The sequence below is a fragment of the Oncorhynchus mykiss genome, chromosome 10 (genome assembly GCF_057628025.1).
Source record: "Oncorhynchus mykiss isolate SJ-2025 chromosome 10, ASM5762802v1, whole genome shotgun sequence".
Taxonomy (NCBI): Eukaryota; Metazoa; Chordata; class Actinopteri; order Salmoniformes; family Salmonidae; genus Oncorhynchus; species Oncorhynchus mykiss.
This window is the reverse complement of record NC_143031.1, coordinates 20,945,226-20,952,469: the sequence shown is the minus strand read 5'-3', so window position 1 is coordinate 20,952,469 and position 7,244 is coordinate 20,945,226. Positions and strand designations below refer to the sequence as shown.

Below are 7,244 nucleotides of genomic sequence, written 5' to 3'. Positions count from 1 at the left end.
CTATTATATACATACATCATGATTGACATGGCAATAGCAAAAACACAACAGAAATAAGAAGGCAGGGAAGCCTAGTACGTTTTACAAAGCAAAACTGTTCTATTCTATTCTGTCATTTGCCATAAATCTCCCATTTGATTTTCATTTTTTCTTATATGAAAACCTCCCTGCTGTCATGATAATTCTATAAGGGATTCAAGCGGTCCTCTGTGAAAATGTATATTTTCCACTGCTGCACACACATTTAAACAGGACCAATATACAGAGATGTGAGAACACTGAAATCAGAAAGTTTAATCAAGGATCATGTCATCATTTTTCTTAATAAATGTAGCCTATATTTCCAACTCCAGTGCACTTGATGATAGATGGATCGATGCGTGAGGTCGTGAGACTTCTGAATTGGTCCCTGTTTGACAGTCACGCAGGAGAAAAAGGTCCTCCCCTTGTGTTTGCAAGGTTTTACTGCCCCCCTCCGTTACCCCTCGTTCACTCTCGATATTCCCATCCCCCCACTTTGTGTGGATGTCGATGTTACCAACGCCGCTTATGAGAAACCACCGAAGCAAACCTTGGAGAAAACCGCCAGCATTGAACAAGGGAAATCAGTGACTCCGGACTCAGCATATAATTAAAGACGAGGTGCTCCACGATAATAAATTCCCTTGGACATTTGGTGAGTCTGATATCATAACGTGTTCATAGTCTTGGAGACAGACGTGTCCTGCCTGATAATGTAAATATATATATATATATATATTTGCTATGCATATATAAAAAATGTAATGGACATGAATGTTGTAAAATATTACAAATGGGTAAGACTAGGCTACACGTTCCAAGCCATAGGTCGCTGTGGTCCATTGGCAAATAAAACCAGACATAAGTGTGTAACAATGTAATCGCCGGAGCAACGGCCTTGGATCTCAAGGATGCATTATAAAATGTGACATGGGCTGAGAGCGAGTGCAGAGGAAACGCAGTCGACCCCTTGTCCTGGCTATACATTTTTTCTACTCATGTAGCAGCAGATCGGATTTTGGTAAAGATATGTGCGGCTCAAAATGGTGTCGGGAGTTTGACTGTGTGACCATTTTAAAAGGCCAAGTGAATTTCTGAGCGCAGCAATTATTTCAGGAGTCCACACGATAGAGAGGGCACATAGGGAAAACTATTCATTTTTACTTTTTCATATCAGCTGGACGCAAGCATTTTTTTCAGTGTGATATAGAACAAGACCTGACAGTATTGTATGCGTACAATAGCTGCTGGGAAATGTTTTTGTTATGACTCACAATTGGCGGTGGTTATGATGCGTTTGGGAAGTAGGCTGATACGATGGCAATAGCCAGAAGCTATGAAGTTACAATAGGAGGTGGACTAATTGCGCAAGGTAACAAATATGGTCACATCTAAGCTGTTTAATAATATAAGCATGCACAATACAAATTATACTGTAAACACTACAATATAACAAAAATAATAAGAACGCTTCATCATGAAAATATTGTACCTGTTTTTCATTTCATTTTGAAGGAACCGATCACTAGCCAATCGCCTATTGCATGTCCAAACATTTTACATTTTGGAAAATGTAGTTGACAATTGCTGCTGCTTTAGAAAGTATGGACGTTCAATAGGCAAAACGTTGTGGAACCTTGCAGATAGAAATGTCATGAATATATAAAGCTGACATGATTCCAGGTAAACACTGGACTGTGATGTCGGGGCGCCGAATCTGCTGCTCACCATCTGTGTGAGTGTCGCTATGTGCTCTGCTGGGCTCCAGGGGGCAGTGAGACAAAACACACCCCAGAGATGTGGAGGCGCTCCATTATCTGTGGAGATGCACTTGTTCCAGTGTTAATGTTTTAATGTGTCTAAATGGGTAATTTCTTTGTTATTGATACATTGTCTCTCATGGGGCGGCAGGTAGCCTAGTGATTAGAGCGTTGGGCCAGGAACAGAAAGGTTACTAGATCGAATCCCCAAGCTGACAAGGTAAAAAATCTGTCTTCCTGCCCCCACTGTTCCTAGGTCGTCATTGTAAATAATAATTTGTTCTTAACTGACTTGCCTAGTTAAATAAATAAATGATTTAAATGACTAGCTAGGCCGTGTTTAAACTCAGAATGTTGTTTCTTTATCGGATGTTGTTTCTTTATTCTTTATCACCAGTGGTGGTCAGTGCAGTTTAACATCAATAGGTTTAGGCTACTACATGATACAAAAATGTTCCCTATACACATCATGAGGTTGCTACAACCTAGCCTATGAATTCAACGTAGGTGCACACAGGTCGAGAGAATCATTTTAGGTCACAGACAGTGACATTTCGACAGACAGTGACACATTCAATATCGCCTTGCACACTCCTGCCTGCATCTCGCTGACCTAGGGTGTAATTATTAGTCCAACAGTTGCAAACAACTGTTTCTTTTCGACAAATTCAGATATGTTTATCCCCGTTTCGTTCAGCTTGCTTCCGTTTAAGAAACGTTTTTCAACAGAATCGGCGGAATGAATGCACCTCTGATGACACGCAAGCAGTTCGATTTCATAGCCACATACAAACAGCTTGTTGTATTCCTTCTCGCATCTACGCGCCCTCTTCTCACCTTTTCCCTTTGTTTATGGACATCAATGTACAACACCAGCTGTCTGTGATCAAGCAGAAAAACCTTTCCAAGCCAAACCTTCATATCATCCCCACAGCTAGCTCACCATATTAGCGAAAGTAAAGTCAACGTCACCCGCTACAGTCATGCAGTACAGTGTAGTAAGCAGTTTAGCAGTTATACCGGCAGTTCCCAGTGGCAATAAATGAGTAAAACCAAAAGCTTACCTTGACTCGGAAGAGTTCCAGTGTTGGATAGTCATAGCCAGCTAGCTAATATAGCATCCCTCTGTTTGAGCAGGCTAAACTAGCTAGCTGCATTTGCTAGCTAAGTAAGTGAAAGTGAAAAATGTTTACAAAATATCTCTCTCGCTCTCTCTGTTTTACTACTACTTTGAGTCAACTACTCACCACATTTTATGCACTGCAGTGTTTGCTAGTTGTAGCTTATGCTTTCAGTAATAGATTCAATCTCTGATCTTTTGATTGGGCGGACAACATGTCAGTTCATGCTGCAAGAGCTCTGATATGTTGGAGGATGTCCTCCGGAAGTTGTCATGATTGCTGTGTAAGTCTATGGAAGGGGTGAGAACCATGAGTTTCCTATATCTTGTTTTGAAGTCAATGTACCTAGAGGAAGAAAGAAGTTAGCTGTCCTCCGGCGACACAATGGTGCTACCCTACAGATTGCTGTTGAGGCTACTGTAGACCTTGATTGCAAAAAAGTGAGTTTTAATCAATTGTTTGGTGAGGTGAATATATTCTGTATAATTTTATCTAAAAAGGATAACTTTTTACATGTTTTACTATTTTTATGAAATTCACTGAGGAGGATGGTCCTCCACTTCCTTCTCTGAGGTGCCTCCACTGATACGTACAAAGTATAGTGTAATGGACAATTTGGGATGGGATGGACAATTTTGCATATTTTTTTTTAACTGAACGTTTTTGTTGTTTTTCTGTTAAACGATTCACAATGCAGAATAATGGTCCAGTTATGTATGTATGACTGCTAGGGCCTGGCAATGAAATTAGTGGCTTGCGAAAGTATTCACCCCCTTGGCATTTTTCCTATTTTGTTTCCTTACAACCTGGAATTAAAATAGATTTTTTTTGGGGGGGTTGTATCATTTCATTTACACAATATGCCCACTGCTTTGAAGATGCAAAATCTTGTTTATTGTGAAACAAACAAGAAATAAGCCCCAAAAAACAGAACTTGAGCACGCATAACTATTCACACCCCCCCCCCCCCCCCCCCCCCAAAGTCAATACTTTGTAGAGTCACCTTTTGCAGCAATTACAGCTGCAAGTCTCTTGGGGTACGTCTCTATAAGCTTGGCACATCTAGCCACTGGGAATTTTGCCCATTCTTCAAGGCAAAACTACTCCAGCTCCTTCAAGTTGGATGGGTTCCTGCTGGTGTACAGCAATCTTTAAGTCATACCACAGATTCTCAATTGGATTGAGGTCTGGGCTTTGACTAGGCCATTCCAAGACATGTAAATGTTTCCCCTTAAACCGCTCGAGTGTTGCTTTAGCAGTATGCTTAAAGCTCCTTCAGGGTTATCTTTGGTCTCTGTTGCCTCTGATTAATGCCCTCTTTGCCTGGCCTGTGAGTTTTTGTGGGCGGCCCTCTCTTGGCAGGTTTGTTGTGGTGCCATATTCTTTCCATTTTTTAATAATGGATTTAAATGGTGCTCTGTGGGATGTTCAAAGTTTCAGATATTTTTTTATAACCCAACTCTGATCTGTACTTCTCCACAATTTTGTCCCTGACCTGTTTGCAGAGCTCCTTGGTCTTCATGGTACCCCTTGATTAGTGGTGTTGCAGACTCTGGGGCCTTTCAGAACAGGTGTATATATACTGAGATCATGTGACAGATCATGTGACACTTAGATTGCACACAGGTGGACTTTATTTAACTAATTATGTGACTTATGAAGGTAGTTGGTTGCACCAGATCGTATTTAGGGAATTCATAGCAAAGAGGCTGAATACATATGCACGTACCATTTTTCCTTTTTATAATTGTTTTTGTTGTTGACATTTTTGAAACAAGTTATTTCACTTAACCAATTTGGACTATTTTGTGTATGTCCATTACAAGAAATCCAAATAAAAATCAATTTAAATGACAGGTTGAAATGCATTAAAATAGGAAAATCGCCAAGGGGGGTGAATTCAAGACACTGTATATCTACCGCAGTCATATACCCTTGAAAGCGCCTCAGCTACGGCATGTTTGTTTAATGCTGACACAAAGCCTTGTCTGGAGATAGTTTCGAAGAGCAACAAATGGGTATTTGACTTGTCTGTAAAGGAATGCTGCTTCTGAAGCTGGACTAACGTCCATCACTAGGTGACCAGAACTGTCAATCAAATAATATCGAGCTGCTGTGCGCAGCCTGCCTGCTGCCTGCGCGCAGACCACTCTCTCCAAAAAAGTACACTAAAGTTAAATACTGTGACTTACCAGGACATTTAGTAGAAAGAAAATACATCTTCCACTACGAATCGACTTCTACGATTCACCATTTTTTTACAGATGAGACTGATTAGTGTCCATACTTCCGTGAACACAACCACTTGCATCTTTCATAGCGAGCGAGGGACGGAGAGGGAAGAGGGGAACAGTATAGGCAGGTCAACAACCTGGCAGACGGAGTCAGAACCGTGCACTAGGCCATCTATCGGCAATCAAAAGCTGACTGTAGTACTGCTGTATTTCACACACTGAAGACTGAACATACACTCGCATCATTAGCGAAGAGAAAAAGCAGGTGAGCCAGCTGCACTGTGATTTTAGTTTTGTGGGAAAAACAAACAAACACTTTTTCCGTTAGGGATTTTTCTTAACGTTAAGGATCCCAATTTCGTTTAAACGTTCACGCCCATAGTTTGTAGTGAAAGCCGCAGTGCTGTGAAGTTGTATCCACTAATGATTAAGGTCAGTATTGGGAGAGGAGAAGATCCTAGATCTGTAACTAGGGGAAACTTGTGTGAAGGGGAGGTGTCAGGTCAGTGGGAGGATCGGACCAAGATGTAGGAAGCTGATTGGCGCGTTGCTCTGTCCTTATGGGCAGTCATGTCTGATGGAATCTGAACTGGCCCTGGACCGCCCTCATTCTCTCGGTCAGAGGCAGGCGATGCTACAACAAATCTCTACACACATATACTGGCGAACACGCACATCCCAAACACACTTGCAGTAACAACTCATTCCCACATTCCCTCTGACACACTTTCTCTCTCACACACACACATATAACAGGGTTTTTGATACAAAAATGTGGCGTCGGACATTTGACCGGTAGCATTTAAAATTTACCTGACATTTGAGAAATTTACTGGACGCATATGCTTTGGTTGTGTAAAGGTGTCCACTCACAGTGCTCAGAATGACAGACATCACATTTAGATTATGGTCATTCATTTTAACAGAACATGCAACGGGGTGCGTCCTTTCGGAATTCCGATGCACACTTTGAAGATGTTAGAATAACTGTCCACATTTGCTTTTCCTCAGCCAACAAAACGAGTAACGGACAGAAAAATCACTAGTCTATGTCAATCTATTATACCCCATAATAGTAAAGTTGACCTATACTATTGGTCAGCGTGTCATTCTGTGCAAAAAAATAAATAGCCTATTCCAAACTAACTTTTGGAGAGTTGTGGGATGATAGATCCCAAATTCATACAACCAGTACATCAAAATAACTTTAAAAGGCATTGAGGTTGATGCAACAGATCAAAATGTTTAGCTTAAAATGTTGATAAACTATTGTTTCTTCACATTATAAGGGCAGCAATGTACACACGATAGTAGGCTACGCGCGAATGTTTGTGGAAAAATACCTTGATGAAAATATCAGTTAGAAATGTTTAACAACTAGCATGGGTTGCTAATATGACTAGGATTGTGCCTTTGGCTACTGGACAATGAAAGAAAGTTCATTTGAAAACCAATAGAACATGAGAGAAATGGGCTACTTGTTTCAATGGCATATAGTCTTTATAAAATATTTGCCTCCATGTTTATAGAAACTGATTTTGGCTCGGCTACTTTGAAGCAAGGTAAAATGTTCAGGTTTCACACAATTAAGTTTATGTTTTCAAAATGCATACTAGCTCCAATTCACATTGCAAAGTGGTTTGTCACTGAAGCCTGCCTACCATTGCCTAAGCACTTGAATGGCGAATGGGAAGCATGCTTCAATTACCAGTTGAAAAATACAAATAGTAGCTCTTTTTAATCATGACCATCAAAACTGTTTTTAACACACGATTGCATTTAGAATTGTTGTACAATGATTGAGCTTATAAAAGCGCATGTTTGACTCCACTCAAACTAGGCTCTGTATCTGTAAGAAGAATTAGGCAAATTAACCTATAGACCAATAAGCATGACCTGTGAAATGTATTTGCATTGGCTGGTATTTCCATCAATGAATAGGCAAAAAAGCATTATTTTGCAATGGGATTTTTTTCTTCTCCTGGACAATTGGCCGGTGAAAATTGTTTTTACCGACTTAAAAAATAAATGCGTCCAAAAGCCGGCTATTACCTAACAGAAACCCTGACACACACACACACACACACACCCAGTGAGGCATGCAGGCT

The 7,244-nt window shown here is 40.6% G+C and overlaps 1 protein-coding gene across 3 annotated transcripts in view; it reads left to right on the top strand.

Moving 5' to 3' along the window:
• The first annotated feature begins 271 nt into the window (after positions 1–271).
• Positions 272–7,244, top strand: part of LOC110533479 (protein FAM168A) — a 52,204-nt gene continuing 45,231 nt past the window's right edge. Inside the window, exon 1 of one of the 3 annotated variants that reach the window (XM_021617732.3) lies at positions 272–676. The gene's annotated coding sequence lies outside the window, so the exon portion shown is untranslated. The remainder of the gene's footprint in view (positions 677–7,244) is intronic. The other 2 variants (XM_021617731.3, XM_090186116.1) reach the window with 2 other exon arrangements.